Source organism: Mus musculus, chromosome 7, assembly GCF_000001635.26.
Source record: "Mus musculus strain C57BL/6J chromosome 7, GRCm38.p6 C57BL/6J".
Lineage (NCBI taxonomy): Eukaryota > Metazoa > Chordata > Mammalia > Rodentia > Muridae > Mus > Mus musculus.
Window position 1 is genome coordinate 19,828,784 of NC_000073.6, and position 17,771 is coordinate 19,846,554.

General features: G+C 48.8%; 1 long non-coding RNA gene across 2 annotated transcripts in view; it reads left to right on the forward strand.

Moving 5' to 3' along the window:
- Window positions 1-1,210: 1,210 nt before the first annotated feature.
- Gm34891 overlaps window positions 1,211-17,771 on the forward strand; it is a 17,612-nt gene continuing 1,051 nt past the window's right edge. Inside the window, exons 1-3 of one of the 2 annotated variants that reach the window (XR_391200.4) lie at window positions 1,211-3,561; window positions 8,170-8,315; window positions 17,222-17,464. This is a non-coding gene — a long non-coding RNA (predicted gene, 34891). The remainder of the gene's footprint in view (window positions 3,562-8,169; window positions 8,316-17,221; window positions 17,465-17,771) is intronic. The other variant, XR_881881.3, reaches the window with a different exon arrangement.

Genomic DNA, 17,771 nt, shown 5'->3' on the forward strand with positions numbered 1-17,771 from the left:
TTTTTTTTGTTAAAAGATTTATTTATTTATTATATGTAAGTACACTGTAGCTGTATTTCACACACTCCAAAAAAGGGCACCAGTTCTTGTTACGGATGGTTGTGAGCCACCATGTGGTTGCTGGGAATTGAACTCGGGACCTTCAGAAGAGCAGTCAGTGCTCTTAACCGCTGAGCCATCTCTCCAGCCCCCCATTTACATTTCAAATGCTATTCCGAAAGTCCCCTATACCGTCACCCAACCCTGCTCCCCTACCTACCCACTCCTGGACCTGCTGTTTTAACGTGGGCTTTCACAATTGAACTCAAGTCCTGGGCAATCATTTTACTCTGAGTAGCCCCAACTATCCTGGAACTCACTCTGGCCTTGAACTCAGAGATCTGCCTGCCCCTGCCTCTTGAGTGCTGACATTAAAGGCATGAGTCACTGAAGTTTGGCTTACGCCTAGAGTTTTAAATGTGTTGTTTTCACAATTGAGTTCAGGTCCTGTGCTTGGTGTGGCAAGCAGTTTACTAACCTCAATTTCTCCCTCTGTCTGTCTATTTGTTGGATGCAGGGTCTTGCTGTGTAGTTCGAGGTGTCCTTCCCCCTAAGCCTCCTGAGTGGACTTTTAATGTTTTTTGTTTGTTTCTTTTTAGATTTATTCATTTTATGTATATGTATATGAGTGCTTTGCCTACATATGTGTCTGTGCACCTTGCACATGCCTGGTGCCCGTGGAAGCCAGAAGAGGGCACCAGATCCCCTGGAGCTGGAGTTACAGATGGTTGTGAGCACCCTGTGGGTGCCTGGAATCAAACCCTGGTCCTCTGAAAGAGCAGCCGGTGCTTTTAACTGCTGAGCCAGCTCTCCAGCTCCACTGTTGCTCTGATGTAAGCTGCTATGTAGTTGAAGTTGGAACTCACTATGTAGTCCAGGCTGGCCTCAGTTTCCTAAATGCTGGGATTACTGGTGTCTATTGTTCTGTCTAACCACACTGCTTGCCTTAATTCTCACCCAAGCAGCCAGGCCTCCTTTTATGCACACAAACGAGACAGAAGGCCTAGCTCATTCTAGTCAAGTTCCTACAGGGGTCAACCTACTTAATCGCTGCCACACCCTGTGAAGAAATTCATCAAATATTTCTGGGCTAATGCGATTTGGACTGTAGGTCTGTTGGTAGAGTGCTTTCCCAGCATGCACTGGGTTCTATCCCAGCACCACACAAACCCATCAAGGTGACACAGGCCTGTAATCCCAACACCTGAGAGGTAGAGTCAGCAGGGTCAGAAGTTCAAGGCTATCCTCAGCTACTTTGTGAAGTTCCAGGCTAGCCTGGGCTACATGAGTGCCTATCCAGAGATGGAATGAAATACAGTAGATTTTCAGTTGCAGTTGCTTCCGTAGCTCATACCACAAGGAACAGAGCAGACTCAGGTTTTAAGCAGGACTCCAGTAATGTCTCCAACCTCCTGAGCTGATCAAGTAGCCATCGGGTTACTTGAAGCCAGAAAGTTCAAACTAGCCATAATTGTCTGCCCCTACTCCTTGGGAAGGAATGGTTCAGATGGGGAAACTGAGGCATGGAAGGGTGTGGGTTTGGGGGCATCTACAGAGATCTGAGCAGCATAGCTCACACCTGTAGCTTGGGGCAGGGAGGGGTTAGCAGAGGAACAGAGATGCCCATTGCAGCAAGAGGGAATGACATTGGATTTCAGTCACATAACAAGCAAGACCCTATAGCAAGAGGTTCTCAGCCTTCTAACACTGCAACCCTGTGATACAGTGCCTCATGTTGTAGTGACCCCTAACCATAAAATTATCTCGTTGCTGCTTCATAACTATAATTTTGCCATTGACATGGATTGTAATGTAAATATCCGATATCTGGTATGCGACCCCTGTAAAGGGGGCATTCAGCCTCCAGCCCCAGCCCTGGGATTGCAACGGACAGGTTGGGAAACGCCGAGCTAGAGGAAGAAGTCACAAGGAGCCTCTTCTCCATGCTCCTGGCTGGACATCCACCCTGAGTCCAGTGCTCGCTCTCTTCCCCCTAGGATGCCCCGCCCCAGGGGTGAAAGCAGGCCAGCTTCCTGGAGCGAGATCTGGACCTCTTGGCTCCGCCCCGGGACCTTGGCGGCTGCCTGAGTCCCTGGCACTGGGCAGAGTCAACCCATCTGGGGCTCAGCCAAGGCTTAATCTTCCTTCTCTCTCCTCTGGCTGGGTCTGCACGCAGGAGCTGAGTCAGGGCATTGCAACATCTGGTTTGTTCTCTCTTAGTCCTGGGAGAGTGACACCCCACATGCCCCTCCCCCAACCGCGTTGATCAGGGCAGAGGGACAGGGTCAGAATATGGGAAGGTTGGCACCTGCCCCTTGGCGGGTGACTGGGTGTCTTGGAAGGTTGGGTATAGGTCAGAAGGATTCAGGAGTTGGCAGTCAGGCGATGTGATGATTGTGCCGACCAGGTCCTCATCTGTGAATGAGACACTGTCAGATTGGGTTGAGCCAGGCATGCCCCGGACACCTGCTGTCTCAGCTTTTGAAGGCTGAGAGGCTCATGAGTTTGAGGTCAGCTTTGGACACAGAGTAAGAGAAGCACATCTGGCAAAAAGACAAAGCAAAACAAAACAAAAGAACCAGACCTGCTAGCTGCCTGCCTGGTAAATGGCTTGCCCTCTCTGAGCAAGCTTCCTCACTTATAAAGTGGGGCTAAATGTACGCCTTATCAGATGGCTATGAGGGTCAAGATGGCTCAGCCCCTCTCAGGACAGTCCTGGCACAGTATAAATTCCAGTAAGAAGTGACAGGTTGTGCTGGAACACTCCCTTTATCCCAGTGCTTAGAAGACAAGGTGTTGGGACTAAAGGTGTGCACCACCACCACCACCACCTGGCTAGTTACACATATTTATTTTGTGTGTGTGTGTGTGTGTGTGTGTGTGTGTGTGTGTGTGTATCCACATGTCAGAGTACTCATGTGGAATCGAGAAGACGGCTTTTGGGAATCAGTTCTTTCCATGTCGGTCCTGGGGATCGAACTCAGGTCTTGGGCTTTGAAGGCAACAGCTTTCCTTGCTGTGCCAGACCGCCGGGCCAAGCTCTGGTGCTGTACCTCATCAGTCTTGTTTGCCTGGCTCCCCACAAGTACCAGACACCAGGAAAGCACAGCTGCCACGTGATCTTTGGAAACAGGGCTCAGCCTTCCAGGCATCCGATCTAGCTGGCCTCAGTCCCCACCCCCAGTGATCTCATACTGTTATGACGACATTGAGAATGACATGTGACATTTGGGAGACTCAGTGACTCTGCAGTTAAGCCTCTGGCATTGCTGTGCCTGGCACAGTGGCGCCTCCGGAGAACATCTCCATCCTGCTGTGGGAGGATCCAGGGCTCTGGGCAGTGTGGCCTCCGCAGCACCCTGCCTCGCCACTCCCTCCCAGTTTGTCTGGAAGGTGGGGTTGCTCCTTCTTCCTGGGTAGGGCATGATGAGATTGGCTGTGGAAACCCCCTGGGAGTCTGGCACGCTCCACTTTCAGGGACAGTCATTAGCCAGCTGGTGTCATGGCACCTGTGGGTGACAGGTAAGCAGGACTATGCCCCCAGGGAGACAGGAGTTGGGCTGAGCAAGGGAAGCCCCAGTCTGGGAACCATGGTATGCTCCCAGAGAGGTTCCTGCTTCTAGGATTCACCTCAAAGGTGGGAGGGGAAGCCCAGATTCTGGTTCATTCTGTCAGAGAAGAGGGAGACAGGGCAAGAAAGAAGGTCCTGAGGGCTGGGGCTGGGTTGGTGGAGTGCTGGGCTACTCTGCGCGAATCCCTGGGTTCCGGCTTAAGAACCACATAAACCAGGCGTGGTGGCGTGTGCCTTAACTCCAGCACCTAGCTTGTGCAGGCAGCAGAATCAGGAGTTCAACGCCATCATCCTTGGCCACATAGCCAGTTCAAGGCCAGCAAGAGAGCCAGTAAGATGTCACAGTGGACCTGAGTTTAACCCCCAAAACCCACATGGTAGAAGGAGAGAAAAGACTCCCTCAAATGGTCCTCTGACTTCCACACTCATGAGGCATGTGTTACACACACTCACACCACACACACACACACACACACACACACACCATTCCACTCACACTACACATACACCACACACACTCCCACGCTCACATTCACATGCACAAACACTGAAACACACACTCACATCATACCACAAGCACATACACTCATACCACATACACCACACCACACTCACACACTCACATTCACGCACACACACACACTCACACTATACACACTCATACCACACACATACACACTCACACAATGCATGTGCAGGCATGTACACACATACACAAAGTTTAAAAAAAAAAGTGGTTGTTTTGTTTTTGTTTTTGTTTTTGTTTCAAGACAGGGTTTCTCTGTGTAGTCCTGGCTGTCCTGGAACTCGTTCTATAGACCAGGCTGGTCTCGAACTCAGAGATTCACCTGCTTCAAAATGTGCATCACTATGCCTGCTTCCCCCCCCCGCCCCCCCCCAAATCTTTATGAGAAAGGAAAGTTGGTTCTGGCCCGCTGGGGACGTAGACCTGTCTGTCATTCTGGCTCTCAGGAGGTTGGGAAGGATTGCTAGAAGTCTGAGGCCAGCCCAGGCCACAGAGCAAGATCGTACCTCAGTTCCCTACACTCCCCTAAAAAGAACTAGAGCCAAGCATGGTGGTAGCACTTGCAGTCCCAGGACTGGGGAGGTGAGGTAGGGATAGACATGGTAAGTCTGATACTAGCCTGGGCTATAATGAGAGCCTGTGGAAAGGAAAAAAGGAATGGAGGTAGGAAAGGGGGAGGGAGATGAGGAACTGGGTGTTGGGGCTCATACCAGTAACCCTAGCACTTGGGAAACTAAGGCAGAAACATTGTTATCTCTTTAAGGCCAGCCTGGGCTACAAAGTGAGTGAATTTGGAACAGAGTGGGCAGAGCTCCCCACAGGTCAGTCTGGTTCTTGCCTCTGTCATCGGATTAGAATTCACAGGGTTTTGTGCTTCTTGACGCCTCCATCAGCGCCCGTGAGAGCATGTCCAAGTTTATCCCCAGGATAGGGCAAGGATTTGACGATGCCATTGAACCTCTGATCCTCCTGCCTCCACATCCCTGGGGCTAGGATAACGGGTTTGAGGAACGGCAGTCAGCTTACGAATGCTCTGTGGCAGGAACCTTTGGCCCATGACGCTGAGCAAGCTCTACCAACTGTCCCACTGCCCAATGGTTACTTCTTAAGCCTTGATGTGAGGAAACGTGTCTACCATCAGTCTAGCCGTTCATGGAATGAGGCAAGGCTCCACCATTAGACTAAAAGATCTCTTTCCTTCCTTTCTTCTAGATTGATTTGTATTCTGTGAGTTTTTTTGTTTTTTTTTTTTTTTGTTTTTTTTTGTCTTGGATGTGTCTATGGATGTATACCATATGTGTGCAAAACCCTTGGAGGCCTGAAGAGGGCACCAGATCGCTTGGAACTGAAGTTGTGAATGGATGGTCGTGAGTTGCCAAGTGGGTACTGGGAATCAAACCTGGGTCCTTTGCAAGAGTAGCAAGTGCTTTTAACTGTTGACTCATCTCTCCAGTCCTGAGGAGATGCTTCTTTAAATTTGTGTTTTAAATAACTTATTTATTTAGGGTATGTATGTATGTATGTATGTGTATGGCATGGAGGTCAGAGGACAAACTTTGGGAGTCCATTCTCTCTTTCCACTGTGAGATGCCCAAGGTGGGAATTCAGGTCTTTAGGCTTGAAGGCAAGCATCTTTATCTGTTGAGACATCTCACTGATCCCTAAAAGCCCCCTTGGGAGACTTTATGGGAAGAGGGGACAGCTACTAGCGCTCTCTCAGCTTCAGCATCCTTACTTATGAAGTGGGGTAGAACATATACCTTATAAGATAGTTGTGAGGGTTAAGAGGGCCCAGCCCCTCTCAGAACAGGCCTGGAACAGTATGAGTTCCAGAAAAAAGGGTCAGGTTGTAGTGGAAAACTCCTGTTATCCCAGCAATTGGAAGGCAGGGGGAAGAAGATACATGGGAGACATGGCAAAATGGTGAAAACAAACAAGTAAAACCCAGAAAGCCCAAAAGGGAGGTGACTAAGCCGTAGAGCCCCTGCCTAGAATTTCCCCAGTGAGTGGATTGTCACTGGGTATATCAACCGAGTTCCAGGCAGGCTCCACTCCCAGGATCAATTGGCCAACACAAATGGACTCCATGTTTTCTTGCTTTGTTTATATATTTTTTTTACTTACTTGTTTTTGTTTTTGGATTTTTTGTTTTGAGAGGAGGGAGATGAAGTAGGTAGGAAAGGGGCAGGATCTGAGAGAGATAAGGAGGGAGAGAATATGACCAAAATATATTCCGTAAAAAGTAAATTTAGCCAGACGGGTGGCACATGCCTTTAATCCCAGCACTTGGGAGGCAAAGGCAGGCAGATCTCCTAGTTTAAGGCCAGCCTAGTTTACAGAATGAGTTCCAGGACAGCCAGGGCATCACAGAGAAGCCCTCTTTTGAAAAAAAATTGTAATTAAAAAATATTTTAGCCAGGTGTTGTTGGAGTCAGGAAAAAAAAAATCTCTGAGTTTAAGGCCAGCTTGGTCTACAGAGCAAATTCCAAGATGGCCAGGGCTACACAGAGAAACCTTGTCTCAAACAAAAAAACCTTTTTAAAAATAAATAAATAGTTTTAATGCAACATAGCTACTTCACAAAATAAAAATAACCAGTTTAGCATCAGGGTTGCCCACTTTAGTGAGGCCCCCAAGTCCTGTTCTAAACCTCAAACTCCCTCCTCACCAGGTAACCTGTTTTTAAACTTTAGGTAAGGTTTGCTTGACTTTCTTCATATTTTTTGCTACCTGTGAATGCACACTTGACCACTGTAGATCTCAGATACTCATTCACTCATTATCTAGAAAGACACTGCCTTACTACGACCTAGGCCAGGATAGCCTTGAACCTTGGATTGCTCTGATTGCTGGTGTGGACCACTGTATTTGATATAGTTTTTGTCTGTCTGTCTGTCTTTATCCATCCATCCATCCATCCATCCATCCATCCATCCATCCATCCATCCATTCTATCTAGACATGGTCTTACTATGCAGCTCTGGAACTCAGTATGTGAACAGACTGGCCTTGAACTCACAGAGATCTGTCTGCCTCTACCTCTTGAACGCTGTATTTAAAGGTGTGAGCTGCTGGGCCCAGGCAGTTTTAAATTTTTAGCAAGGGGATGTTGTTTCCTCAGAACTGTCTCGTGCAGTCCAGACTGCCTTTAAACTCCCTATTCAGGATCATCCAGAACTATGATCCTCTTGTCTCTGGTACCCAATTGCTGGGATCACAGGTGTGGCTACCATGCTGTGTGAATTCAGATCACCTGTGGCCGCATGACTCTCGGGTTTATTTATGTTACGTGTATAATAAGTGTTTGCCTTCCTGTGTCCATGCACATTACATTCCCACAGCACCCACAGAGGCCAGAAAAGTATGATGGGTCCCTTGGGACTGGAGTTATAGAGGGTTGTGAGTCTCTGTGTGGGGACTGGGAATTGAACCTGGGTCCTTTGCAAGTGCAGCCAGTGCTCTTAACCACTGAGCCATCCTTCCTCCCCTAAGCTCCTTATCTCCTATCATTAGTTTCAGTATAATCCTTTTTCACTGCAGGGTAGTATTTACTTACACAGGCATATTAATATTCATTAATGAATTAATGAATTCACAAGCTGATGGGCTTATGGTTTGTTTGTAGTTCCAGACATATGACCAGGGCAGAGTTTATTTCCTGGAGTCCCCTTTTTTTCTTTTTTCAAGACAGGGTTCCTCTCTTTAGCCCAGGCTGTCCTAGAACTCACTCTGTAGACCAGGCTGGCCCTGAACTCACAGAGATCACCTGTTTCTCCCTCCTGAGTGCTGGAATTAATGGCAAGTGCCACAGTTGCCTGGCCATACATTTTTATAAAGACTTTTTTTTTCATTTGTGTGTACCTGTGTGTCTGTGTGTCCCCCAAAATGTGTGATCTATGGCCTTCATGTGGAGGTCAGAAGACAATATGTGGAGTTGGTCTCTTCTTCCACGTGGGTCCTGGAAGTTGGACCCAGGTCATCACTGTTTCCAACTTGCTGGCTGCTAACAGGTATTCTTCTACATTATCCTCAGTGAACTTGCTGGACAACACGTTGTCAAGCTACTGACTTATCTGCCAGTGTTCTCAGTGGGTGGAGTCAGCCTCGACTTTGATCTTCAGTGTCTGCTGGGACTTCTGGTTGCTTCACATCCTTGCTAGCTCTGGATCCTTCAGATCTGTGAGTCATCTTAGAATTAGTGTATGAGTATGTGTGTCAGAATTTTCCCACAGGTATAAGGTGCATTTCCTAGATCACTGAGAGCACAGAACACCTTTTCCAGTAGGTCCAGTTAAACAAAAGCCAATAGGAAGCTTGGCAATGAGAAGTAAATTTAGAGCCATAGGCAAACTTGGTAAGTGCTCTACCACTGAGCCATATGCCCAGCCACTCACTGGGGGATTCTAGGCAGGGGCTCTACCACTGAGCCACGCCCCCAGCCCCTCACTGGGGGATTCTAGGCAGGGGCTCTACCACTGAGCCACGCCCCCAGCCCCTCACTGAGGGATTCTAGGCAGGGGCTCTACCACTGAGCCACGCCCCCAGCCCCTCATTGGGGGATTCTAGGCAGGGGCTCTACCACTGAGCCACGCCCTCAGCCCCTCACTGGGGGGTTCTAGGCAGGGGCTCTACCACTGAGCCACACCCCCAGCTTCTCACTGGGGGGTTCTAGGTAGGGGCTCTACCACTGAGCCAGGCTTCCCAACTGTACCATGCCTGCCTATGCAAACACAGCTCTTTATGATCCCTGTATTCAGATATTCATGTATTTGTCTTCATCCTGTTTTGTTCTAAGTAGCAAATGCAGTGGAGAGCAAAATCCAGAACTCCTACTCTGAGGCCCTATCTAAGTAAGTATCTGCAGTTAGATTTTAATCCTCCAAAGAAAACAGAGACCCAGAATGTTGGAATTCATGCAACTGAAAGCCTTGTATACTAGAATTCTTTTTCTTAAGATTGTCATGTGTAGGGCTAAAGAAATGGCTCATTGGTTAGAAACGAGGATGGCTTTTGCATGGGGCCAGAGACGGATTCGAAGCACCCACCTCATGCAGTTCACATCAGCTCTAGGGGATCCAATGCTTTCTTCTGGCCTCTGATGATACCCTGCTCACATGCACCAATTTACACACAGATATGCAAGTATGCATACTAACACACTAAATCTTATTTCTAAAAAAGTATTAGGCTTGACCAGGTGTGGAGATATAGACCTGTCATTCTGGAGACCCCAGAGGCTGAGACTGAAGTATTAAAAGATCAAGGCCAGCCCAGACTACAGAACAAGATCCTATTCTAAGTTAGAAACTGTTAATGAGGGCTGGCGAGATAGCTCGGGGGGGGGGGGGTAAGAGCACTGACTGCTCTTCCAAAGGTCCTGAGTTCAAATCCCAGCAACCACATGGTGGCTCACAACCATCCATAATGAGATACGACGCCCTCTTCTGGTGTGTCTAAAGACAGCTACAGTGTACTTATTTATAATAATAAATAAATCTTTGGGCCAGAGTGAGCTGAGCAAGCAGGGCCAACTGGAGCAAGCAGAGGTCATAAGTTCAATACCCAACAACTACATGAAGGCTCACAACCTACAGTGTACTCATATACATAAAATAAATACATAAATCGTAAAAAAAAAAAAGAAAAAGAAACTGTTAATGAAGAGAGCCCCTGCCTAGGATCCCCAGTGAGGGACTGGGGTGTGGCTCAGTGGTAGAGCACCTGCCTAGAATCCCCCAGTGGGGGGCTGGGGTGTGACATCTTGCTTAGTGTATCCTAACATTGAATAAAACAGAAAAAAAATCTTAAAAAGGTAGGAATGATCCAGATTTCTTGTGTGTGAGCATTAGACACATGATCTTGAACTTGGGGAACAAAAATACTTCATAGGTTTGGCCTCCTAGGTGGTGTGGGAACTGAGATGTGAGGGCACAGGCTTGACTTCTGGTCGACCTTCCTCTTGTGCCCTAGCTACTCTTGCTTCCACCCTCCTCCTGGTGTCCTCCCCATTCCTGGCCTCACTTTCTTGGTTCCTGCATGCCTGGGCTTCTCTGCCCACATGGATAGATTCTAAGATAGCTGCCCTGGCCCAGATAGACAGCCAGAGACAGTGAATTCTCCCATCTGAACTGTAGCATCAGACACCTACCTCTGCGTAGACTCTTAGCAGAGGCCTCTCCTCATTGCTAACCCACTCACACCTCTTTACCTCAGCCTCAAAATCAGAGCATAGGGCTCAGTGGTAGAGTGTTTGCCTAGCATGCACAAAGCCCTGGATTTCATCCTTAGCACTCCATCAACTGCTGTGGCAGTGCGAGCCTCTAATCCCATCCGTCACGAAGCAGAAGCAGGAATTCAAGATCACCCTCCACAACATAAGTCGTTTGAGACCAGCTTGAGCTACAAGAGCTCCTCATACAAAGCCAAGAAGTACAGGGTGGTGGTGGCGCACACCTTTGATCAACACACAGTGATCCTCCTGTTCTGTTTATGCTATTTCTTCAGGAGGCAGAGGCAGGTGGATCTCTGAGTTCGAGACCAGGCTGGTCTACAGAGCAAGTTCCAGAATAGCCAGGGATACACAGAGAAACCCTGTCTCAAAATGAATAAAACCAAGAAAGAAAGAAAGAGCCGAACAAAATAACTATTCCCCCACCCCAAAATTAAACAAAAAGAGAAAACAACAGAAAGCAAACAAAAACTCCTGAACAATAGCTGTCTCTTGTGAGACTAGGCTGGGGCCTAGCAAACACATAAGTGGATGCTCACAGTCAGCTATTGGATGGATCACAGGGCCCCCAATGGAGGAACTAGAGAAAGTACCCAAGGAGCTAAAGGGATCTGCAACCCTATAGGTAGAACAACATTATGAACTAACCAGTACCCCGGAGCTCTTGACTCTAGCTGCATATGTATCAAAAGATGGCCTAGTCGGCCATCACTGGAAAGAGAGGCCCATTGGACTTGCAAACTTTATATGCCCCAGTACAGGGGAATGCCAGGGCCAAAAAGTGGGAGTGGGTGGGTAGGGGAGTGGGTGGGAGGGTATGGGGGACTTTTGGGATAGCATTGGAAATGTAAATGAGGAAAATACGTAATTAAAAAAAAAAGAAAAAAAAAACCAGGAAAAACAAAAACAAAAACAAAAAAACAAAAAACTCCTGAACAGAGAAATAAAGTAAAATGGCAGAAATGTAGACTATGACTGCCAGACTATTAAACAAACCTTCTTAAGCCCTTGACTAGGGCAAGGCGAAGCAGGTAAAGATGCCTGCTGCCGAGGCCAAGGACCTGAGTTCGATTCCTGAAACTTCTATGATAGAAGGAGTGAATGGACTCCTGGGAGCTATCTTTTGACATCATATGCACTTTGTGTTCTCTAACCATCTCCACCCATTAGATAAATGTTAAACAAAACCCCCAAGCAGCAACACACAGTGATCCTCCTGTTCTGTTTATGACAGGGTTTCTCTGTGTAACCTTGGCTGTCCTGGGATTCACTAAAAATCAGGCTGACCTTGAACTCAAAGAGATCCACCTGTCAGTGCAAGGATTAAAGGCATGTGCTATCATGCTTGGTTTACAAAATAACGCTCTTAACTGTGGCCTGATGCCACCCGGTGTGACCCAGGATGGCTCTCTGCTTTCCCAGATCACCAAAGGAGTGTAAGGAAGCAGCTGGAGCCAGTGCCAGGCATAGGCACAGGAGCAGGCCCCACCCCTGCCTCACAGGAGTGGGTGGCAGTTGCTCTGGGCTTTGTGGCCAGTTCCTCCCTGAAAACTCACAAGGCTCTTCTGTTTGGTTTGGACATACGTCCTGGATAGATCTGCAGGGACACTTGCGGCATTTGTGCTGCCCTCCTTCCCTCTTCTCCCTAGCCATGGTTCTGAGAAGGTAAAGACATACCAAAAGGCCATAGACCTGTTGGGAGGGGGGTAGTCAGCCTATCAGCTCTGCGGCTGGGACTCAGAGTAGAGTGTTCGTGTGAGGCTCCAGATCCCAGACCCTGTGGTTGGAAATGTGTAAAAAGGACAAGCACAAATAAATAAAAGTGAACTTGAGCTGGGCACAGCGAGGAAGGCACAGCAGTGATCCCAGCACTTGGGAGGTGGAGGCGGAAGGATCAGGAACCCAAAGGTAGCCTGGGTTACATAGTGAGTCTGAGTCCAGCCAGAAAAACAGGCCTGGCCATGTAGTTCCTTGGTAGAGTGCTCACCTAGACATTGTAACCATGGAGTTCAGTCTCTAGCACCCCAAGAAACAGGGTGGTGGTGCTCACAGTAGGGCCACAGGTTCGAGGTTATCCTTGGTGACTTAGTAAGTCCATGAGGCTAGCATGGACTACATGGAACTCTGTCCCTAAAAATGATGATAAAATAAAACTAACCAAACTAAACTAAAAAAACAAACAACACAACAAAGCAGAAATGCAGTGGATTACGCCTTTAATCCCAGCACTTGGGAGGCAGAGACAGGGGGATCTCTATAATTTGGAGACTAGCCTGGTCTACATAGAGAGTTCCAGGACAGCCTGGGCCACACAGAGAAGCCCGATACTGAAAAAGAGGAAGATTAAAAAGGGAAGGCTAAAGGGTAATGGGAAGAGAAAGAAAGAAGCCCCTTTGGGCCTCTTGTGTCCCCTCATGTCCCCTTGTATCTTTGGACTTGGTTCCTATTTCTTCCTGTCTTCAGCTGTCCTCGAACTTGCTCTGTAGATCAGGCTGGCCTTGAACTCACCGAGATCCGCCTACCTCTGCCTCTCAAGTGCTGGGAACAAAGGCTTCAATCAACACACCTGGCTTCTGTGTTATAATTTGAGATTCTTCTACAACCAGAGCTGTCTCTGCTAGGCTGGCAGGCCAGTAAGCCCCAGGGATCCGTTCTCCTGCACCTGCCCCAGCGCTGGTCTAACACGTGTCTACTGCCATGCGCTCTGCTTTCCTGTGGGTGCTCAGGATACGATCTCAGGTCTGTGTGTTTGAACAGAGTGAACTTTACCCACTGAGTCATCCACACAGCGTTCACTGTTTATTTTGTGACAGGCTCACCAGGGCTCGCCTTGATTTGTGCTCTTCCTGCCCCGGTCTCCTAAGTATCTTGAATTGGACTCCGTGTGGTGGTTCTTGCCCTTCTTAACGATAGGACCCTTTAATACAGCTCCTCACATTGTGAAGACTCTCCCAACCGTAACATTATTTTTATTGTTACTTCATAACGGTAATTTTGCTACTGTTATGAATCAGAATGTGTGTTGTCTGGTATACAGGGTATCTGATATTCCGCCCGTGGGAATCGCGACCCACACGTTGAGAACCACCGCTGGGGTGGGGGATGGGAGTGTAATTTGGTGGTGGTAGGCTTTTCTAGAATAGCAAGTGGGAGGCTTTGTACGTAGTCCCCAGGACTGCAACAAGACAAAGAAAAACAGGCCAATATGATACTCGCCTTTACGCTCAGTACTCTGGAGACAGAGTTTGGGGGATCTCTGTGAGTTCCAGGAAAGCCAGGGTTGCATAGTGAGACACTCCGTACAGAACAAAACAGAACAACAAAAATAAATTAAAAAAAAAAAAAAAAGAGGCCGGGCGTGGTGTCGCATGCCTTTAATCCCAGCACTTGGGAGGCAGAGGCAGGCGGATTTCTGAGTTCGAGGCCAGCCTGGTCTACAGAGTGAGTTCCAGGGCAGGGCTATACAGAGAAACCCTGTCTCGAAAAACCAAAAAAAAAAAAAAAAAAAAAAAAGAAAGAAAGGAAGAAAAAAAAGCCAGGCTGTGAGAAAGGGAGAGGCAGGTGGATCTCTGAGGCCAGAGAGTTCCAGGACAGCCAGGACTCGGAGAAACCCTGTCTTGAGAAACAAGGAAAAAAAAAGAAAGAAAGAAAGAAAGAAAGAAAGAAAGAAAGAAAGAAAGAAAGAAAAAAGAAAAAAAGGAAAAAAGAAGAAAAGAAAAGAAAAATCCAGAGACTTAGGAGGTAACATTTTGTGCAGTACAAGCTGTCTCTTCCCCACGTGGAGCCTTAACCATCACCAAACCAGATGCCCTCATTCCATAGCTGAGGAAACCGAGGCAAGGAGCAATGGACTGGCTGGTTCAGGATCTCACACAGAGCTCGGGCACTCAGCATCCGCAGCAAAGTCTTGCTCTCTAGCACCCTGGAGCTCAGTGCTAGAGGAAACTGAGGCTGGAGCAGGGGGAAGGGTGAAGTTCCACGTTCAAGGCCACAGAACCAGCAACAGAAAAGAATTCTGGGAGCTGTTGCTGCCTCCTAAGGATGAGTGTGAGCCCTCTGGTAGCAGGGGAGTCCCCGCAGGATGTGGGGCTCGTCTCCCTTTCTATCTGCCAGGAGTCGCAGGCTCGGCTCTGGACTTTAACCTTCGGCTGGGGTTGGCGCCGGGAAGGGCAGGCAAGTGGCCCAGAGGCCGGCGGGGCAGAAATTCCCCTGGTCCTTGTGCCAGGGGAGTTACCCAGGGTGTGGGGCTGGGAGGCAGGTGCAGACAGGGGGTTCAACTGGGCACAGAAGCGCTTGCGGCTTCATCCGCAGCTCAGTGGGGTGTCAGGGCTTCGCTTTCCCGTGCCTCAGTTTCCCTCTTTATAAAACAGGAGTATTTCCTACTCATGGTATGAGAAAACACCACCCCTACCCTTCTGTCCCCTCCCCCACCATTCCCAGCCCAGGAGTTTCACAGGAGTATGGGCAGGTCGGGTGGTGACACCGTGGGCTTCCAATAAATCTGAGTTGGGAAAAAGGTTTCCCAGGCAATAGGGAACGGATCAGGAATCCCTGTCCTCTAATAGGTCAGGGAGCATGGGCACACGACTGGGGGACCCCAGTGCCCTGCTCAGGCCAGATCCACCTTTGTAGCAGGAGAGGCTCGGCGGGTGGCTCACTGGCGCCACCTGGAGGCTACTACAAGCCAATCTCCTAGTCAGAGGCCGGGACCGACCTAGGTACAAATTCTAATGGCTTCGCTGTATTCATTCCCCTGGGCATTGAGGAGGCTGGCTTCCGAGGTACAACCTACTGTTTTTCTCCTCTGTGTACCCCAAAGGCCACAGGGATGGCCTCTCTGAGCAAGGACACCAAGCTTCAGAGGAACTGCGGGCGGATGGTAAATCGTGTCACTGTAAGAAGCTACTTCCAGCCTTTGCAGAGGCTGCTCCCTCTATCTGGAGTGTCCTTTCTTCTTTTTCCCTTCCTCTGCACGTCTTCCTTCTTCCAGAACCCTCTCTGATTCCCAGGTCAAGGTCACGATCCAGTGGGACCACCGCTCTCCACATGTCTTCACTCCGGGAAGTGTTTATTGAATGAATGAGAGGACACTGAACTGTTTACTCAGACCGGGAGAGCAATGGATGTAATTACAAAGCCTCAGGCTGTTGCATACACTGTTCCATCTCTAGGGGACACTTAGGCTGATTCATCCCATACTTAGAGAGCCTTAGAGAGATGTATGCCTCCTCCAGGAAGGCCTTTCTGACTATTCTCAGCTCCTACCTGTACTTCTCTATCTGGTGGGCCTTGGTTGTCTGGGGCTCAGGTTTGTCTTCCTGGCATAAGCCAGGTTCCATTAATCTGTGGCCTTTGCCTCTAAACTTACAGCAAAACCAATTCTGAGACCTGGGTTTGAATCTAGACTCCCCCTTCTGCAGAACGTCCTTATAAACCCGTTTCTCACATGAGTGTCTTGGGGTGCTGGGAGGGGCGTAGGAAGGTGAAGTCCTGATGTTCCCAGCTGGCCACATGCTGGGTGACTGCGGGTGACCTCCTTCCTCTTTTGGGGACCCGTCTGGCTGGATGAATGGGTAGTAGAGGGTATATCAGTACACTCATCCTTCTGGGACATTCTGGGAGGCCGCACGGGGCTTCCCGAGGTGGGAGGGTAGGGCTAGGCAGAGGGAAGAGGTGTCTGCTGGGTTAGGGGAAATCCAGCCTTTCCCATCATAAACGAAGGATGGGGGAACAAACAAGGCAGCTCTGCGGGACAGGAGGGGAAGTCGGAGAGAAAACGAGGCTTCTTCACAGATGGGTGAAAAACCACAGCCCACTCGTCACCCACTTCCCTCCGGAGCCCCTGTGTCTCAGGGTCCAGAGGATGTGTGACTTACTCTATTCTCTGGTCCCCCTCACCTGCCTGTGTGCTTTGTCTGACAGTTGCTGGGCCCCAAAGCTTGACATGCCCCTACCTCTTTTCTCCCCTTCCGGTGAGGCCCATGTTCACAGGCAGCTGCAGGGGAGCTAGTGGCATCCAAGTTAGAGCTTGTCCATTCTCTGCCCGGAGCTCTCCACAGTGCCCACCTTCCTCAGGCAACTGGCTAACTGTCCTGACTCCCACCCCTGTTCCACTTCCTCTATATTCCTCTTGTTGTCTTTACTGGGTCATACTGGATGTGACACTCCCCACCCCCTACCCCCGTTTGCCTTCTAGCTGTGGCACGTGCGGCGCACAGGTCAGGGAACCACAGGCAGCTTCCAGGAATGGGACGAGAGGCAGAATTTCTTCTCCGGAGCCCCGAGAGGGCAGCTCAGGGAACATCTAGTTTTAGCTTTAGGGATCATAGCTTAAGCCACCAAATTTGTGGTTATATGTTACAGCAGCAGAGGAAACTCACGTACACTTTATTCTGTTTATTTCTGTTGTTGATATTATTATCGTTATTATTGATATTATTAGCGTGGCCACGCACACGTGAATGTGTGCTGCCTTACATAACAAAACACCCATGTGGAGGTCAGAGGAAAACTTCCAGGACTCAGTTCTTTTCTTCTTCAGGTTTGGTTCTAGAGACTGGACTCAGGTCCTTTGGCTTCTGCTATAAATACTTTTGTCAGCTGTGCCATTTTGCCAGCCCAGTTTTTAGTTTTTCCACTGCACTGAAGTGTTGGAGCTAGAACCCAGGGACTCATAATACTAGGCAGGGGCTCTTCCACTGAGCCACGCCCCCCAGCCCCTCACTGGGGGATTCTAGGCAGGGGCTCTACCACTGAGCCACGCCCCCAGTCTCGAATGCATATTTTGAATGTCCTTGCCTGGGAGGCTGCTTCTCATCTGTCTAAATTTCATACCCTTGTATTTCTTTGTTCACAGCTTTCAGGATATCACTTTAATGACTTGTCTACAGACTTTCCCAATTCTCTGCTTCCCATTTGGACTGCTGAGGCTGGAGATCCTGTTGCCCTCTTCAATACACACCCCTAAACTTTACCTGGCTCCTTTACAGACTGCATGGCCAACATGCAGGTTTCAGGTGTTCACTGACTCACGCACTCACTGACCCATTTTTCAAGCATCTGTTGAGCACCAGTTGTTTGCCTGGCACTGTCCTTGAAGGTGGGTGACACAGGTGGGGACAGTGTGTGCTTCTCACTCCCATGTGCTCTAACCCCTTAAAAAGACTGCACTTAGAGACAGAGCCCATAAGAGCATCATTAAGGTTAAGTGGGGTCATAAAAGAGGGTCTCTACTGGGAAGTGGCACACATCTTTAATTTCTGTACTCGGGAAGCAGAGGCAGGTTGATCTCTGAGTTAGAGGCCAGCCTGGATTACAAAGTGAGTTCCAGGACATCCTGGGCTACACAGAGAAACCCTGTCTAAATAAATAAATAAATAAATAAATAAATAAATAAATAAATAAAT